At 47.1% G+C, this 19817-nt stretch overlaps 1 pseudogene across 1 annotated transcript in view; it reads right to left on the bottom strand.

Moving 5' to 3' along the window:
- Positions 1-1390: 1390 nt before the first annotated feature.
- LOC147709885 (uncharacterized) overlaps positions 1391-19817 on the bottom strand; it is a 122044-nt pseudogene continuing 103617 nt past the window's right edge. The window contains exon 3 of the transcript XR_015296747.1: positions 1391-3907. The product of XR_015296747.1 is annotated as an uncharacterized LOC147709885 (transcript). The remainder of the gene's footprint in view (positions 3908-19817) is intronic.

Genomic DNA, 19817 nt, shown 5'->3' with positions numbered 1-19817 from the left:
CACATTGGAATCCAAGGAAATGCCCTGAAATGGATCGCCTCCAACCTCACCAGAAAAACTCTGAAAATCAGACTCCTGCCCTACTCCTGAGCCCAAGGACATCTTCTGTGGTACCCCACAAGGATCCTCAATTATCCCCACCTTCTTCTACACTTACATGATACTCCTAGCCAACATTATTAGATCACACGGGCTGAAAGTCATCTTCTACACCCACCTCACCAACTCCAGAGACAACTTACATAGGTGCCCGGCCAACATCACCGACTGGATGAAGCACAACTGCCTAAAACTGAACACAGACAAGACGGAAGTCCTCATCTTCAGTTACCAGGCATCTCCTTGGAGCGACGCATGGTGGTCGGCAGAACCTGGTTTCTTCCCCTCCCTTACAGACCATGCCCATGACTCACAATGCACATGCGCTGTAAGATCTTTAGATCTTGCAGCTCCCCATCAGCACCAGACAAATGATCACCCAAGCCATGGTGACCAACTGGCTTGGCTACCTAAAAACTCTGTATGTAGGAATCAACACTAACCACCAGAGACAACTGCAGACAATACAGAACTCAGCAGCAATGCTAATCCTCAACCTCGTGAAGCAGACCCACATCAATCCCCACTTCAGTAAACTCTACTGGCTCCCAGTCTAGAAAAGAGGCAAGATACCGACCCATGCTTATAAGGCACTCCACAAGGAAGGATCGTCCTACATCAGCCAAAGTGTATTCTTTAACCAGCCCAACCGGACACCTGCGTTCTGCCTCCCTCTTGCTCGCTCACACTCCCAGTGTCAAACCAGGCACGGAGGCTGCTCTTTCTCCCACTTGGCTGTAAAGACCTGGAATGAACTTCCCCGGCACTGGAGATCTGACTCATCAATGAATCTGGAAAGAACTCAAAATCTGGAAAGAACTCAAGATCTGGCTGTTCAACTGATCAGCCCCTCCGGACAGAACACATCCCCCAGCGACTTGAGAATCTCACGGATGATTTGCTGAGCTTAATAAATAACATTGGTTGATTTGAGTCCGTACATTCATATAGATTTTTCCCAGTGGGGACTTGGATGTTGTTTAACTCTCCCTTGCTAACAAATGCCTTGCTACAATCAGTGCAGTCTTCAGGGTGGACTTTTGATGTTGTGTTAACTCTCCATTTATGAATTCATGTTCACACTCAATACATTTATTGAGTTTCTCTTCTGTGTGAACATTCTGCTATATTACATTTTGTTTTGTAATCGATCCCTTGCCACATTCTATTTATTAATAGGGTTTCTCCCTAGTGTGGATTTGTTGATGCTGCATTAGTTTATTCTTCCTTGGAAGACTTTATTACACTCTGTAAAACATAGGATTTTTTGCCATGTAAATTTTCAGACATCGCTTCAGTTGTCCATTTATTAAGAATGCTTTGTGGTATTCAATACATACATTTTCTCTCCTGTGTGAACTTCCTGATTTTGTATTAAATTTTGCTTTGTGATGAATGCCTTGTCACATTCTGTAAACTGCTAAGTCGTATTCAGTACAGCATTATCGTTTCTAACCAGTGTGGAATTTCTGATGTACTATTATGTACATTCATAGGTTTTCTCTCCTTTGTGGACTATCTGATGTTGCATAAGACATGACATTATAATAAACACATTCTCACATTCAGTGCAGTTGAATGGTTTCTTCCCAATGTGGATTTTCTAATGTCACTTCAGGTCTCCATTTGTTATAAATGATTTGTCACATTCAGTGCATTCATACGGATTCCCCGCCAGTGGGGATCTTTTGATGTTGCTTTAGCGGTCTATATTTTATAAATGCCTTGCCACATTCTGTACGTTCATACGGTTTTTCCCAAGTATGGATATTTTGATGTCGCTTTAGCTCTCCATTTGTTATAAATGCTTTGTCACATTCTGTACATTGATATGGTCTCTCTCCAGTGTGGACTTTTTGATGACGCTTCAGCTCTCCATTTGCTATAAATGCTTTTTCACATTCTGTACATTGATACGGTCTCTCTCCAGTGTGGACTTTTTGATGTCGTTTCAGCTCTCGATTTGTTATAAATGCTTTGTCACATTCTGTACATTGATATGGTCTCTCTCCAGTGTAGACTTTTTGATGTCGCTTCAGATCTCGATTGGATATAAATGTTTTGTCACATTCTGTACATTGATATGGTCTCTCTCCAGTGTGGACTTTTTGATGTCGCTTCAGCTGTACATTTGTCCTGAATGCTTTGTCACATTCTGTACATTGATGTGATTTCTCCCCAGTGTGGACTCTCTGATGTTCCATTAGTGGTAACTTTCTAATGAATGCCATGTCACATTCTGTACATTGGTATGGTTTCTCCCCAGTGTGGATTTTCTGATGTTGCTTTAGCCTACTATTTCTGATAAATGATTTGTCACATTCTGTACATTGATATGATCTCTCTCCAGTGTGGGTTTTCTGATGGTTTTTTAGGCCTCCACTAAAAATAAATGCCATGTCACATTCTGTACATTTATATGGTTTCTCCCCAGTGTGGATTTTCTGATGTTGTTTTAGCTCTCCATTTGTTATAAATGCCTTGTCACATTCTGTACATTTATATGGTTTCTCCCCAGTGTGGATTGTTTGATGTCGTGTTAGCTCTCCATTTGTTATAAATGCTTTGTCACATTCTGTACATTGATATGGTTTCTCCCCAGTGTGGACTCTCTGATGTTTCATTAGATGCAACTTTCTAATATATGCCATGTCACATTCTGAACATTGGTATGGTTTCTCCCCAGTGTGGATTTTCTGATGTTGCTTTAACTCTCTATTTGTTATAAATGATTTGTCACATTCTGTACATTGATATGATCTCTCTCCAGTGTGGGTTTTCTGGTGCAGCTTTAGATCTCCATTTCTGATAAATGCTTTGTCACATTCTGTACATTGATATGATCTCTCTCCAGTGTGGGTTTTCTGATGGTTTTTTAGGTCTCCACTGAAAATAAATGCCATGTCACATTCTGTGCATTTATATGGTTTCTTCCCAGTGTGGATTTTCTGATGTCGTTTTAGCTCTCCATTTGTTATAAATGCCTTGCCACATTCTGTACATGCATACAGTTTCTCCCCAGTGTGGGTTTTCTGATGTTGTGTTAACTGTCCATTTGTTATAAATGCTTTGTCACATTCTGTACATTGATATGGTTTCTCCCCAGTGTGGATTTTATGATGTGTCATTAGATGTGACTTTCTAATGAATGCCACGTCACATTCTGTACATTGGTACGGTTTCTCCCCAGTGTGGATTTTCTGATGATGTGTTAGCTTTTCATTTGTTATAAATGCTTTGTCACATTCTGTACATTCATACGGTTTCTCCCCAGTGTGGATCATTTGATGCCGCTTTAGACTCTCCTTCCATCTGAACAATTTATTACATTCTGTACATTTATATGGTTTCTCCTCTACGTGGACACTATGATGCTGCATTAGGTCTTTCATTGCAAAGAACACGTTTCCACAGTCAATCCATCGATCTGGTTTTTCTCCAGTATGAAGTTTCGTATGTCACAATTGCTCTTTTTTGCCTAATAAATGTTTTGTCACATTCTAGAAATTCATATGGGTTTTCTCCTTTGTCTTCTTTCTGATACCAGGTTATCTCTTCATTCGTAATGAGCACCTTAGACTTGCTTCAGAATGCCAGTGTGTTGTGTCTCCAATGTCTATCAGTTGATATCTAAGAGCCAATTACAGACCTCATTGGCAAGTTTGGGTTTTCTGCTGTAGAAAAAGACTTCAGCGCGGCATTAGCCTTCAAGGGAAGAGTTTTTGAGGCATACTGTTTTTACATCACTCCCCACACCAGTGATGTTTAATAGCTTTACTTTTGTCATTCATTACTGCATTTATTTTACCTGTTAGATTAAGAAAAAGAAACAATGAATAAGCTTAAATGCAAAGCCCATCAGAAAAACCTATTGGCATTTAATGATACATTTAAGTGTCCATATAGACAAGTGCGCTGAAGAAATTCTAGATTCCACTTTCAATGTAAAGATGCAATAGGCAGAGTAAGGGCATACAATCTTTCTGTGATCTCCTTCTATTGAGGAGTGTGGACTCAAGGAGTAACCAAGAGAACAGAGGCTGTTGATTGTTCAGTGTTCAGTGAGTGAGATCTTCTCACAACACACTACAATGTTAAATTCATAGCAACCAGATGCCTCCCTTCTTATCCAGGGAACGGTTCCTATTATCAAACGGCCTAACGAATAATGCAAGATGGAACCTGTTAGAAACCTGGTCTCTAGTTGGCAGAGGTATGCACCATGTCCAAGTAGGGCCAGCAATCCTGGTCAGGGTAAGTCACAAAACAATTCCAAATTATTCTGTGCTCACCCCCTGGTAGCTGGGCACAGAGCAGGCATGCTTAAAAGGCAATGTTTAAAGGGTTTGTGCAATAACTCATGCAACAACACAGTGAATACATCACAAAAAGACTCAGTTTAGAAATATAGAGAACATTTATCTGAGTAAAACAAGTCCAAAACGATCATCAAAATCAATCAAGTAGAAGCTGAGATATTGAATTTTGAAGAAATAAAAGCTAATAAAATGATTAAAAGCAGTTAACACTAAAAAGGATACTTCCGGTTGGTCAAGAGGGACCGGTACAAATTCAAAGTGCAGGCGGACTACAATGGAGTGCAGAAAGACTGCAGGGACCCATTAGGGCCCACTGAACACAGTACCTTGGAGCTTGGGGTGCAGTGTGCGTGGCGAGGCCTTGTGCCATCTAGCGGAAGAGACTTTGCTGGGGTTCGTGCTGTGTCACATCAGATTTGGCAGAGACTCAGCTGTAGAAACCACTTCTGAGGTCTAGAACTTGGAGAGGGCACCTCAGACAAGGGTAGGACGTACAGAAGGGAGAGTCCAGCAGCATCAGCGGAACTGCAGGAAGTCTTTTGTGTCTCTGAAACTTCAGAAACAGTAGGCAAGCTAACAAGCCCTTGGAGCACACTTTGGAGTGAAGGCAGAGTCTAGCTCTCCTTCCAGAGAGCTGCACTCCACAGGGCAACACACAGAAAAGCAATTCTTCCACAAAAACAATCCACTTGAGTCTTTTCTGCAGCTCCACAGTTCTTCTGACAGCGGTTCTGTATAGATCCAGAAGTGACGGAGTTGACGGGCCAGAGACTTAGCACTTACGTCCTAATGTGCCTATGATCGGAGGGAAACTCCAAAGAGTGGTTTTGAAGTGCACCAGTATCCCTTTCAATCCCAGCACTCACTCCAGACTACCAAAGGGAGTTATTAGTAATTTGTATGGGTCAGTCCACTACCCTGTGATGTGTAAGGGTGGGCCCCTTCCTCCCATCTGCCCAGGAAGAACCATCAGAATACAGATGGATGCAGATGGGTGCTAAATCACACCCAACCTGTGCACTGTCTGTGGCTGTCTAGATGGAATGCACAATGATACTCCGGATCCCCGACCGACCCCTGCCCTCACCACGTCTTCAACAAGGCCGACGCTGTCATCGCACCCCACATAGGGACATCATCAACACCTCCTTCGACACCACCACCTTCCCGGAGAGCTGGAAGCACACCGAACTCAGCGCTCTACTAAAGAAGCCATCAGCCGACCCCACCGACCTCAAGAACTACCGCCCCATCTCGCTGCTCCCGTTTCCTGCAAAAGTCATTGAGTAGACCGCCAACAAACAGCTGGCCGCCTTCCTCGAGACGAACGGATCCCTCGACCTCTCGCAGCCTGGCTTCCGGGCCAGCCACATCACCGAGACCGCCCTGATCGCAGCAACCGATGACATCCGAGCCCTGCTCGACAACCGAGAAACAGCGGCCCTCATCCTCCTGGACCTCTCCGCGGCCTTCGACACTGTCTGCCACCGTACCCTAGTGCAGCGCCTCAGCAACGTCAGAATCCAGGAGAAGGCACTGGAGTGGATCATCTCCTTCCTCGCCCGAAGAACACAGAGAGTCCGCCTCCCCCCGATCAGATCAGAAGCCACCTAAATCATCTGCGGCGTTCCTAAAGGCTCCTCGCTCAGCCCAACCCTCTTCGTCTACATGAGCCCCCTCGCAGCCATCGCACGCCAGCACAACCTCAACATCATCTCCTACGCCGACGACACCCAGCTGATCCTCTCCCTCACCAACGACCCCGCCACCGCCAGAGCCAACCTACACGATGGGATGAAAGAGGTAGCCGAATGGATGAAGATCAGCTGCGTGAAACTGAACTCAGACAAGACGGAAGTCCTCATCCTGGGCTCCTCGCCCTCTGCCTGGGACGACTCCTGGTGGCCCCCCGCCCTGGGCACCGCACCCAAACCGACAGATCACGCACGCAACCTGGGCTTCATCCTGGACTCCTCCCTCTCCATGACCAGACAAGTCAACGCCGTCTCCTCGTCGTGCTTCAACACCCTGCGCATGCTACGGAAGATCTTCCGGTGGATCCCCACCGAGACCAGGAAGACGGTCACCCAGGCCCTCGTCACCAGCCGTCTGGACTACGGCAACTCCCTCTACGCCGGAACCACCGCCAAAATCCAGAAGAGACTCCAGCGGATCCAGAACGCCTCAGCACGACTCATCCTGGACATCCCCCGCAGCAACCACATCTCCGGACACCTGAGAGACCTGCACTGGCTCCCGGTCAACAAGAGAATCACCTTCCGTCTCCTCACCCACGCACACAAAGCCCTACACAACCAAGGCCCAGGATACCTCAACAGCCGCCTCAACTTCTACGCTCCCAAACGCCAGCTTCGATCGACCGGCCTCGCCCTCGCCGCCGCCCCCCGCATCCGAAGAGCCACCACAGGGGGGAAGGTCCTTCTCCTACCTCGCCGCCAAGACTTGGAACTCCCTCCCGACCCACCTCCGCCTGACCCAGGACCACCTCGCCTTCAGGAAGCAGCTCAAGACCTGGCTGTTCGAACAGTAGCGGACCCCCCATAGCGCCCTTAGACCCTCTGGGTGAGTAGTGCGCTATATAAATGCTTTGATTGATTGATTGATTGAAGGGGTCGGTCACCTAGCCCAGATGTTTATTAGAGACAGGGTGTAAGGCACAAAGAGCAGTACAAGCAGAGAAAAGTCCACTTTCTAAAAGTAGCATTTTTAAAATAGGAATGTTAAATCAGACTTTGGAATAGTAATGATAAATCTACTTTTCTGGTAAAGATATGAAATATGAAACATGAAAGGCCTACTTCTTTCAAATCAGGAATTACAGCTTACAATTATTCTAAGGAATTCCCTGTTCTAGCCAATGAAAGTCAGCCTTACAGCAGTGAAAAATGAATTTAGCTGTTTGTCACTACCAGGACATGTAAAACATAGAGTATATGTTGCGACTTTTACTTACATAGCACTCTCCCTTTGGTTTACCAAGGGCCATCCTTAGGGGCAACTTATATGTAAAGAAAGGAGATTTGAAGGCTTGGCAAGTAGTTTTAAATGTAAGGTTGATGTGGCAGTACACTGCACACACAGGTAGTGCAGTGGCAGACCTGAGACATGGTTTCAGGCTGAATATGTGGGTAGCACAATCAGTGCTGCAGACCACGAGTAGCGAATAATTTGCAGACCCTGGTCACATGTAGTGCACTTTACTAGGGACTTATAAGCAAATTAAATATGCCAAGTGAGTATGAGCTCATGTTACCATGTTTAGAGGAGACAGCACCTAGACTTTAGCACTGATTAGCAGTGGTTACATAAGCAGAGTCCTAAAGCCAGCAAAAAAAAGCACAGAAAATGGAGGGAGGCCGGTAAAAAGTTGGGGAAAGACCAGCCTAAGACTGTCAGGTCTAACAGAGCCTTTTTTAGTGAATGGACCACGCAACACAGAACATCACAATAACAGCGGGAAACATAAGCAACTGCCACAAGGGAGTCCTTTATACTATCAGGGAGCCTGGGATAGGACCAAGACAGGTAATCTGAGCATCTTCCACATGGTGTACCCAGAGATCAGAGGCTCTGACCCGATCTACACAAGGAACAGGAGATTTACAACCATAATAAACACACAATGTCAAAGTCAAGAAGTCTCACCTTTTAGATGTATAGGGTTTCCCAATGCTGCACAACATCAAGAAAAAAACAAGCATTTGCAACTCAATAGGTCTCACATTTGTTATAGTTAGAGCTATTGGCATTGTAAATGTACATATCTTTTACTTGTGTTTAGTAGTAGATGGATGTGATGCAATTGTGTGTTTTACCATTAATCTTAAAGATAGCGTATCCATTGGGTTTCTGGTGTATGGGGCTTACAGGGATACAGTTTAAAGCAATCCAGGATTTGTTTTAGCAAATGAATACTATGCAGTTATTAAGGGCACAACGAGAATGCTCCATTGCATAAAGGGAAATGCCAGGTATGGACATATTGAATCCAAGAGAATAGGAGTCACCTGATTATTTTATTTGTGGGTATTTAATAACGTGAAGCAGTATGATGGTGCTAAATGTACCTGTTTTTTAACACCCCGTTGGGTGGCTGCTATATATTTGGTGTGATTATCCCCAGGGTCCCACAATGAGCAGAATAAAGAGACAATTCCAGGTTGTCACTAGTAGGTTTGTGCACACACTAATGAAACAGCCGGAGGTTGAAATGATTGGATGAGCATGGAGACAGCCTGGGGACGCCATGGATGCATAGGCATGGGGAGCAGAGACATGATGAGCAGAGACATGATGAGCAGACACGATGAGCAGAGACACGATGAGCAGGGACACGATGAGCTGGGCTACAGTTAAACAATGTGAGCTGAAGCAGACACAGGAATTACAGGTTATCAAGGGAGCGATCCCATGCAGTGGACACACACTGGGGGCACAGTGAGGAACCATAAACCAAAGGGGGTAAATTTGGGGGGTGGACACACATTGTGGCACGGGGTATCGACCAGGTATAAGGTTAGAAGAGGAGGAAGAACACCCGTTAAGGCACAGAGGCTGGGGGCCCATGCAGTGGACACACAGTGGGAGCGAAGATGACTGGTGAGAGCTAGCATATTGCAGGGAGGCAGTTACGGTGAGCACATACAGCTGCGGAAAAAACGAAGTGATGTATCTCTGCTTGAACCCATTAGGAGGTAGCAAAGAAGAGCCACATAGAGTGTCCTGAATTTTTACAGTTTGTCCTGAACTTTTTCCCTCATCGTCCTAAATTTACACCCATGCCAGTTGGTCATCCTAGGTGGTAGGGGTGCATAGAGCGCCTTGGTGGGCCTAGGAGAGGGGGCAAAGTCTAGTGCCTGAGAGGAGGAAAAGTCAAGGCAAGCAGAGTGCTTTAGGTGAAGGAGACAAAGAAAGTGCTCCGGGGAGAAGAGGCAGTGAGGATTACTTCAAAGGATGGACATTGTAAAAGAAAAACCCAGACTGGTGAATCGCATTCTCAATGACATGGAGCCATCATGTAAACCGACCTGGTCAGTAAAGACTGAGGGCGGAGCCATGTCAGGTTTCCACAATATCCACCTGAATCTTATTTACATGCGGTTAATGAAAATGGGAAACAGAATGGGTGTGTAGTGGGGCCCTCGTCAACCTGCGTTGGATGACCCTAACTTATAAACAATGTGAAAGCATTATCGTGATGCCTCCACGAGAAGAACAGGCATCTTTTTGATGCTAATAATCATATATAAAAATAAATTCAATTTTATAAAAAAGTTATGCTCTAGCTATGAATGCATGTGTTATAGATGTGTATCGAATGACTAGATGTCTTATTAAAAACACAAGCATTTAGGAAGACAAGCTGCCTGCCAAAAGTGCTGGTTATTCCTTCCTCCTCAAGTGTCACACACGGCTCTCCACTGATTGAAAAGTACCCAACCCGTGGAACTGTCGGGATTTAGAATATGACAACTCTATAGAGGGTTCATTTAAAAAAGGTGAGTTTTTAACAAACCAGTGAGGTATAAGAGCCCACTTCAGAGAACGAAGCATACTTCATAGGTCATAAGATTTGAACACCAGTGGGGCTGAATAAGACCCTTGTTTCAAAGACTGTGCAAATTTGGTTGGGATACTACTGCATTAAAAATAATGTGATATTGCGGGGTGCAATATTTATTGGATGTAATATTACAACACTAGAGTGATATTTAGATGTATGAAGGAGATAACTTATAAATAGCACACGTTTACCACTATTTAGAATTCCTCAGTCTCAGAGCGCGGGCAACGTGTCTATTCAAAGTCTAAAATAGGAATTCAACAATTTGAGAAGAACACTTATTTTACAAAAGATAATTACATTCTATGCACACTATACTATATAGATATGTGAGTAAACTCGCCATATGTTTTCTTTTAGCTAACCATAGTTCACATTAGCCAAATCCACAGAAGTCCGTGCCGTAAAATAAAGGATTTCATGAGAATTTTTACTGCATGTGGGATATATTTTATTTTAATCCTTAGCACCAAAACACCACAACTTTTTGGAAAGCACTTGGGGTAGTTAAATTGAATACAATTATTAAAAGGACCACGATATACTAATTTAAAGGGTGTGGGAGGGAGGCAAATAGTTTGGACTGGCGGCGTAAAGGGGGAGTTTAGGTATTTGTCGAAGAGAAGCAGTTTCAGTTTCTTCTTCAAGTGAGGGAATGACTGATTGTCCCGTAAATCTTGAGGTCGTGAGTTCCAAATTCTGAGGGGCATTTCCGGAGAAACAACATGTGCACGATTTCGATCTCTTAAATTTTGGTGGAATCAAGAATAGACTATTAGAGCTTCAGAGGGGTCTCTTTTGGACAGCTTTTGTTAATTTATCTGTGAGGTAACTTGGGTTTTTAGTGTCTAGTGCTTTGTGGTGTTGGACTTGGCCCTTCTGGCAGGTTGACCCCTAAACTGTTGGCTTTTTATGGTGACCCAGTGTTAGTGATTTTTGGTTTCTACGCACTTTACCACTGTGTCCCAGAGTAAAGTGCGTGCGTGTGGTGAGATTGGCCTGCCCTCCCATAGGAATGCATGGGGAATGTATGTGTCCATGTTAGTTCCTGATGCGCCGAGTTTTGTATGTGCAGACTCGTGTGATTAAATGCTGCGCAATGATGTGTGCAGCATGATTGTGTCTAGTGTGGAAGTGCCACTTCTAGAAGTTGGTGGGCCTGTGCAGTGAATGTGCTGGCTGGTGATTGGCTGGAGCTGGCTGGTGTGCCAGGCTCCATGAGTCAGGATGGGTCTGCCCCGGTGGTGAATGGGAGATCTGCATGTTGATGGCTGGGGAGGAGTGCACCTGGGACCTGAATACGGAAGGGCTTTCCCCACACAATGTTGGCACCGCCCCCTGTGGTGCGACTGATGAGGGGCTGAGCAAAACAAAGTGCTCTGGAACCAGTTGTAACTGGTTCGCCCCTTGGCTGCACCTTTAGACAAAGGGATTTAGTGTATAAAAAGAGGCTGTGACCTCTTGAAAAACGTTCTCTTGTTCCTGACCTGAAGAGGGGGGCCTGCTGTTGCTGGGCGCCAGGAGGATACCGCCCCTAGGGACTGCCTGCCTGACTGGAGGGCCCTGTGAGCTGGACCCTGGGCCCAGCCTTGCCACCCCCTGCCTACCTTCCCTGAACTTTGCCCTGGACTTTGCCTCCTTCAAGCGCCAGGAAAGCTTTTGGTTTTTCATCCAAGGGAGCACAGTTATTTCTAGTTGCAGCACGGAGCTGCAAGCCTTGGGCATAGGGATTCCCCTGCATTCGTGTCTCCATCACGGGAGCCCACCCCGCATTTTGCGTGAGGACGAGCAGGTGTCCACCCTGTGTGTTCTGCCTTCACGGGAACCCACCCAGTGTTATTTATTTATTTGATCACGGGAGCCTACCCGTGTAAATTACTCCTCCCTAATCCCTAGCGGGTGCTCACCCCCCAGGGACCGTGCCTGTCAAGAGGGAGCCTAGCCCTCATCTACCCTCATCACCGCTGCGGCCCGAGCCGCAAGAAGAACCCCCCTCCGGGCCGCTACCAACGTGACCCGGAAGTACTGCGGGCCCAGAGGAAACCGGAAGCGGACGGGAGCCTACCCCACGCTCTGGTGCAGAGAAGAAGAGGGAGCGAGCAGGTGAAGTCTGCGGGGCTCCCGTGTTACGGTAGAGTCCCGCCTGCGGCTGAGGAGACCGTGGGCGGAGCAGTCTGGTGACCGCCGCCGAGAGGAGACGTCCCTGCACAAGCCGCCGATGAGTGGGGCCCGGTGCTAATTGGCAAAGAGGGGGGGGGTGTCGGGGCACATTGCCGGTGCCCGTCATCCCCAGAGGTGCATGCTTCATTCCGGGGGCATTTTGTTGGCACCATTTCTTTCAGAGCCCACGAGGGCTCCTGGGGCATTTTGAGTTTCGAGTCCCCCGAGAGGGACTCCACCAATTTAAAGGCTCCGGGGCACACAGTTCTGCAGAGCCGCAGAGGCTCCTACATTTCTGGGGGCATTTCTGAAGGGTAGAGCGGCCCCGGTTGGCAGCGGGCCGCGCCACCCAGTGTGGTGGCATTTTGTTTCAGAGCCTGCCAGGCTCCCACGTGTCCTTCGGCATTGTTGGTCAGCGTCCCAGAAGAGAGCCAGGAGGCACGCTGGTGCCAGGCTCAGTTCTCCAGCTGCCCAGCACTTAGTGGGCAGCTGCTCCGTTTAGGCCCCCTGACATTTGGGACACACGGCGTTTCAGCCCCAGAGAGGCCAGTTGGCCTGGGGACAGTCACAGGTGTGGCCTACGTGTTTTATGCACAATTATGCTTTTCCTGCACCTCTGAATGTGTTTTATGCATCATGTGTTCTTCCTGCACCTCCAAATGTGTTTTTATGCGTCATGTGTAATGCTTTTATGCCAATACCCCTAAATGTATAGTGATACTTAGGTGGTTGTTCTTCCTAGTACAGGTGTTGCTAGTGAGGTCCTGTTATCCCTGCGTGATGTTTTCCTAGGGTGGTTAGGGTTGCGTAGGTGGTACTTACCTCCTACCAGTGATTACTGGTTGTGTGCTACATTTGCTATTTGGTGCTACAGTGATTTTATATTCTATGTTCAACAAAGTGCTATTTCTAACAAGTATTCTAAGTCTAAAAGTGCATATTCCTGACAGTGGTCCATGTGGCCCTGTCCTGTACATATCATCTGTAAATTCTGCCTGTGCCTGTTGGCACATTTTAAAGTGTGTGTTTTTATCTGATGTGTTTGGTATAATACAAAGGCTATTTTTATACATAACCTTGTGTGGAGTTTCCTTTGTGGTGGGCCTTGGGTGTTGTTGCTGGGTGCATGCGCAAATACTTAACTCACATTGCCTCCGGGATAAGCCTTACTGCTCGCGCCACGTTGCCTAGAGGGTGAGCAGCGGTTATCTTTGGCGTGTAACTCTCTTGCCCTGACTAGAGTGGTGGTTTCTGCCTGGCTTTGGCGCAAGCCTTAGCCAACCGGAAATCCCATTTCTAACATGTGGCTTATGCGCACAGTTTTGAATATAGCTCTTGCCTCGGTTGGTCGCCAGTTACAATTCTTGAGAGCAGGAGTGATGTGGTTGAAGCGACTCTCCCCGGACAGAAGTCTGGCCGCTGCATGGAGTGTGTCTTTCAGGGGTCCAAGGTCTGTTTTTGGGGTGCCCGTGATCCTTGCTGTAGTCTAACTTTGGGAGGACTAAAGTGTGCCCCACAGTCTTTAGAGCTTCAGAAGGGATGAAGGGGTTGACTTTTTATGGGTATCTTCCACCAAGACACACTTTTTGGCTGAGGTGTTTATATGCTTTCGTCCTCTGATTGTATTGTATTATAATTGCATTTATATAGCGCTTACTTACCCCGACAAGGTGTCAACGTGCTTTTCGGTGAGTAGTGCGCTACTCCGGAACCCAAAAAGGACTAGTGGTAGATTAGTATAGTGACATTTGAGTTCATTTGAGTGGTGGACATGTGACTGTTGGATTGAAAGGGATAATGGGGGATAGAAGGGAAAAGAGACTAGAACATTTATTGGTAGACCATAATAGTAAGAGGAGCTTTGCGATGAGTATAAGTGAGCTAAAGAATGATGATGGATTCAGCCCAGATCTTTGACTGGGGGGGGGGGGGGGAGGGGGGGGGGGACGGGGGGCGGGGAGTATTTGAAAAGTTTCAGCACTCCGTCCATAATCTCCTTGTGCTTGCTTTGTTTGCCCTACGTTGGCAGGGTATGCCCAGACGTGGGTCCCTAGCTCACTTTGCCACTGGATTCCAGAGAGCCTGGCTGATGAAGGGTGTTACTCAGAAACCGGTCCCAGGATGCTTATTGCCGGTCCAAGGAAGACCTGGCTTGACAGTTTGGTCTGGACTGCTCCCTTGAGGCACATGGTCAAGACTGACTAGCATATAGCTGGGTCTGAACTGAGGTGGCAAACTGAGCTAAGTAATTATGATGGATTCAACTGAGATCTGTGACTGGGGGGCGGGAGGGGCAGGAAGTGTCTGAAAAGTTTCACCGTTCTGTCCATCATCTACTTGTGTTTGCGGTAATTAGTTTGGCAACAGTGGTAGTGGTATGGTCTCGCTCTATAGCAATGACAAACATTTCAAAAACTATTGCAGCAACCCCCACTCCAAAAAAAAAAAAAAAAAATAGATCTTTATAGATTACCTTCTTTATAAAATCTATGTAGGCATTAAGAATTGAACATTTGGGAAGTATTTTTCAGATGTAAATCAGTTCCTCATGCATTACAATGCAAAACTTCAGAGGAAACCTAGGAATATTCCTGGGTGAAGCCAAAATGCTTTAAACATTTAAAGAAGCATTGACTGTCATACAAACAGCTGCCTTGTTTCACCCTCAATGCCTTGTTGCAAACTAAGGGGCTGATTAGGATGGCAGTCCGACTTTCATCTGACCGCCACCCTTTGGTAAATGGGACTGCCCAACAGGCTTTTGGCGGTCCCGCCAGGGCATTAGGATGTGGCCACCACCACGTAGGTCGCAATGCCTATGTTTTGCATTACGGTGGGTGCAGCTGGCTGCAGCACATGCCGCAGTGCAAAAAGGGAACACATAACAATTCCCTGCCCTTCGTGGCAGGCACCATATGGCGCAGGGATATGTGGTTCCCCCCTAAACCCACAGTGGAGGGCCAGGAGGGAGGACGGGGACCCATTACGGGGCCACAATGTCCCGTACCGTCTCCCTTTTCATGGCGGGTTAACTGCCATCAAAAGGCAGGCGGAAAGGGACACTGTAATCCCTGCGGTGGTACTTGGCAGGCACTGCAACCATTGTAGGGAATACAACCACCTCGACCGCACCAGCATGCTCAAGGAGCCCGGTGGATGTGTGGTGGTCTGTCTTTCCAACCGGCAACCATCTGCAAGCCATTGTTATAAAGAGGGCGGAGAACATGGTTACGATGGCACCACCACCGGTGGGCTGTCGGTGGCGGTCTCACCGTCATCATAATCAGCCGCTAACTGTGTCTTAATCACTGCATCTGAAGTTACCATGTAAAACTTGCAGAGGGGTCAAAGTACCATTCCTCAGACAAGATCCCTGAAGCACCTATTCTTTGATGCTTCTTCAACAAAAGTCAACAAGTCAACAAAGCAGCAAGATAGGAAGGAGTCCACCTACCAAACCTTACTTTCAACACCACTTCTCATATGAAGACCTGAACAAAGGAGTCAGGACAAGACAGAAGCAGCTACAAAAACAAGTTGTGTCACCAAACGCAATCACACCCTTCAACCTCCAAAAGATGTTTCAATTGAATCTGCGATTTGGTGCACAAAATATAATTGTGTGCTCTATTCGGTGTCGCAACACTGTGGTGCAGGAGTCTCAAATGTTCTCCTGACAAGCTACAAGTTCCCTCATTACAACCTCCTGCTTATATGCAAGCATTCACAAAGCCATTTCCCTCCCAAGTACTGACATGTGAATTACTTAACATATGAGCCGGGAGAGAATGGAGAAAGGTGTAAGCAAGTACACTTAAAGTGCCGTGTGTGTTACGGCTCAATAGCCGCTCTTTTTAGCTACAAAAAATAGAAGGAAATGATCAAGGTTAATGAGAATAGCATACACAAAGAATGCTATAGGAGCTTAACTACCGTAAGAGAAGTGCGCTTGCATCCACAATGGAGCAACCACGCTAAGCCGAGAACTGCCAACGGGCCGGATAGCCAGAGCTTTGCACTGAAGTGACCAACAAACAACCAATGAAGAGTGTGCCATGTTCTATACAGCACATCCCTCTATGGAAACTGGACAGGTGGACCAGAAACTGGCTGTGAAAAGATGTTTCTGGTAATGGTCAGAATGGACTGGCCCAAACCCCCATCACCCACCAAAGCAGACATGCAGGACTTGAGAAAAAAAGATCCGACATAGCTTATGCATGCTTGCTGAAAGTAGAGGATAAGCTTTATGGAACATTAGGTTGTTTCTTGTCTCTATCACAGAAATGAGACATGATTTACCCAGAGTGAGGACTGGGCTGAACTATAACCCGTAGGAGCTATGACCAGCCACCGGGAGACCACTACTGATCAGACATCCTTCACACTTGATCAGTAGCGATCTGTCGGGCTTCCGTTCTGAAACTACAAATGTGAAACTCTACAAAACACAAACAGTTGTAAATGTAAATGTAAATGTGTTTCGATTTATATAGCGCACTATAACCCAGGGGTCTCAAGGCGCTTGCTTAGGGAACTCGTCCTGGTATTCCCCTGTGAGATACCCCGGCCGCGTATCCACAAGGTGAAAGCCAGGCATCCCGCCGCGAGGGGCCGTAGTGGAGATTAAGCAAGCTATTGCCCAGAGTCGCAGAGTGTGACCCCGTGAGTCGAGTAGGCACCGGAGCGAGAATTGTCGACTCCGTGGAATTTTTGAGCCCGAGACCCACCGAGGCGGGGAATCGAACCCTGGTCCACGGCCGATCTCAGCTTCCGGGTCTGCCGCCTCTAACCACTGAGCCACGCTTCTCCATGACTTCCATCCAGCCACCAAATGATATTAAATGGGGCCCTGCCTCACCTGGTACTATTCTCTCGGCTGTCAGGATGTGCTCCCTTCTCTTCCACAGGTCACGACACCATATCTGACCCACAGATACAACCCCCTCCCAACTGTTCTGATCTCCTGTGCTCGCAGCACTTCCCAAATGTCCCTACTTTTTCCTCCTTCTTCAGCTGTTCTCAGCCACCCAAAAGCCATTCTTTCACTTGCCTGCCTCCTTTTCGCCCACATACTAACCACCAAACCTCACAACTCACCCGCATAAGATACCAAACACATGTCCTGCTTTGTGTCTCAAGCATCACTTGCTTCAAGCTTCGGACCGTACACTACACCCAGATCCAGCAGCTTGGCTATACAATTTTACAGGCCTCTCTCTCTCTCTTTTTTTTCTCGTTTTTCCCTTTTTTCTTTTCTTTTACTTCTGTAACTTTACACAATAAGTTGCAAAATTCCTGTGACTTCTCTACCTGAACCTTATATTGAGTAAAATAACATGGGCACACTAAACAAGCCATTCCGGTTATAACACCCCGGTTCCTTATGCCAGCCAACATGTATTAGTGTGACTGTGTCCCCCCTAATTCCCCCTGCATCATTGCCAATCTCCGGTGCACGCCCCACTTTCCTTCCAGCGCCTCTTTCGGCACTAACTGCACTTCTCATATGCCTGTGCACACTACATGCGTACACCCTTATCAACCTCTGGCCACTTTTACTATTCCTCTCCTTCTCATGCTCTTACTTCCCTGGCCTCCTTCACTCACACGGCGCCCTCTCTACCCTCACGCGTCTCCTCTTCGTTTCCCCACATGTGACAGTCTTTTCGCTCCAGTGCGACTGGACTGCCGTTACCGTGGTTACGGCCACGCCGGTCTTATGACCTAGTTTTCCAAACATGCGCGTTGTTAGTCTGCCCTCAGCCGGTCCAACATGGCGGTTTTCGTGCCCGGGACCATGCTTGGCTCACTGCGCAGTCTAGTTCTTTGACGGGCAGACCGGCGCAAATACATGCATCATTTCCGAGTCATTCTGACCCGGGTCACCCATACAGTTCCAGTGTCTTTTTGGCCTCGTCCTCAACAGATTACAGGTAAGCTGCCTCCTTGCAGCCCCGAGTTCCATGCTATATTCTTGCTTTACCCATGGTCTGTATAGCATTGACTTCCCTCCACTTTCCTTGTCCTCTTACAGGGGCACCTGCCTTTTACACGCATACACCTCGTGGATCGCCATAGTTTCTTTTGTTCCTGGGTAAGTTCCTATACTTCATTTCCTTAAGTGGTTGCCAGCCTCTTTTTACCTCCGCCCCCCTTATGTTTCTGCCCCTTCGATTCCAGCTCTCCACAGTCCACCGTCACCCAGCGTTTTACCCCGCCTTTCCGTCAGATACTGGACTCACACGCACTCAGCCTTTTGGGGTAAGTCCGCCTCATGTGCAGTCCAGTACCTCTAGCCTCTCGTTTTCACCCCCTCTTTGCTTATTTCCTTTTTTGCAGTATAACACGTCTACCTGCTGCACCGGCGTACCCACCTCGGCCTGTCTCAATGATGCCACAGCATACGGCTCTGCACTAGTCCGGTAAGGAGCTGCTCTGTCCTTGCCCTCCCTGACTCACTGAGTTCGCCTTTATTCTCAACCTGTTGATCTCTCCCCCACCATCCACCCGCATCCTCTACTCAATGCGGCGCATTCCAGCACCTTTCGCCGACCCACTACAACCCCAACCGTCCATCACTTCAAGTTCACCGCACACCCTAGGTCGGGTTGAAATTAGCACCGGTTGCATGGTGAGCGTTTTGTCTGATCCACCGTCCACCTCCCAACTCCCATTAGAATCCCCCTACCCTTTGTCCATGTCCTGGGACAAACCCCTTTTCCATTTGCGTCTCTCCTTCACACAGGGGCCTGCTTCTCCTTATTCTTCCAAACACAGAACAGGTAACTACCTTTCCTCTACCTTTTTCGCGGTTTACCCTGCATATCTAGTATGTCTCGTGTTTTGTCTCCCCACTATACCCCCCATTCCTTTCCTTATTGTCTCTCTTTCCCACAATACAGCTTGCTCACTACAGTAGGATCCTCTCCTCCATCGAGACGCATTGTTTACTGCCGTTGATCTGTTTTACATACATTGTACACTGTTTTTTCCAGACACCGACTTACCACATGAGCTAATACTAGATACCATTCATGCCACTGTTTGCAGTAGGATTATCGCCAACATATTAAATGTATTACAGACCACCGCCGTTCTGTGTTCCTGTTTATTGTTCACTTGGTTTCTGCGGGTTTCGTAGTGACCACTAGACACCACTCCTGCCACCACACACAACTGTTCACACTTGTTTACCATGTCACATCACTTCATGTACTGTGCTTTCCTGCGCATTTCTCATGATGTCCAACCCATGAGAGCGGCACACTCACAACAGTCACTCCATTTACTGTTTTTCCCGTGCATTTTTTCATGATCTATAACCCATGAGAGCGGCACACTCACAATAGTCACTCGTCACCAAGTGCTTTGTATTTGAATTCTCCACAGATGCATTAAGGGTGATCCCTTTTCCCCCCCGTTCCCTGTATAGGACAACAACGATGTTACCTTCTGTATCCCTGTTGGACTCGGCCCTTCTGACAGGTTCACCCCTAAACTTTTTTGCTTTTAATGGTGACCTGAGGATGGTGATTTTTGGGTTCTGCGCACTTTCACTGTGTCCCAGTGGAAAGTGCGTGCGCACTCTGAGTGCGTGAAGTAAGGTTGGCCTGCCCTCCTGTAGGAATGCATGGGGAATGTCTGTGTCCCTG

Source organism: Lissotriton vulgaris, chromosome 6, assembly GCF_964263255.1.
Source record: "Lissotriton vulgaris chromosome 6, aLisVul1.2, whole genome shotgun sequence".
In the NCBI taxonomy this organism is placed as follows: Eukaryota; Metazoa; Chordata; class Amphibia; order Caudata; family Salamandridae; genus Lissotriton; species Lissotriton vulgaris.
Note: the sequence above shows the minus strand (reverse complement) of the source record. Positions and strands in the feature narration are given on the sequence as shown.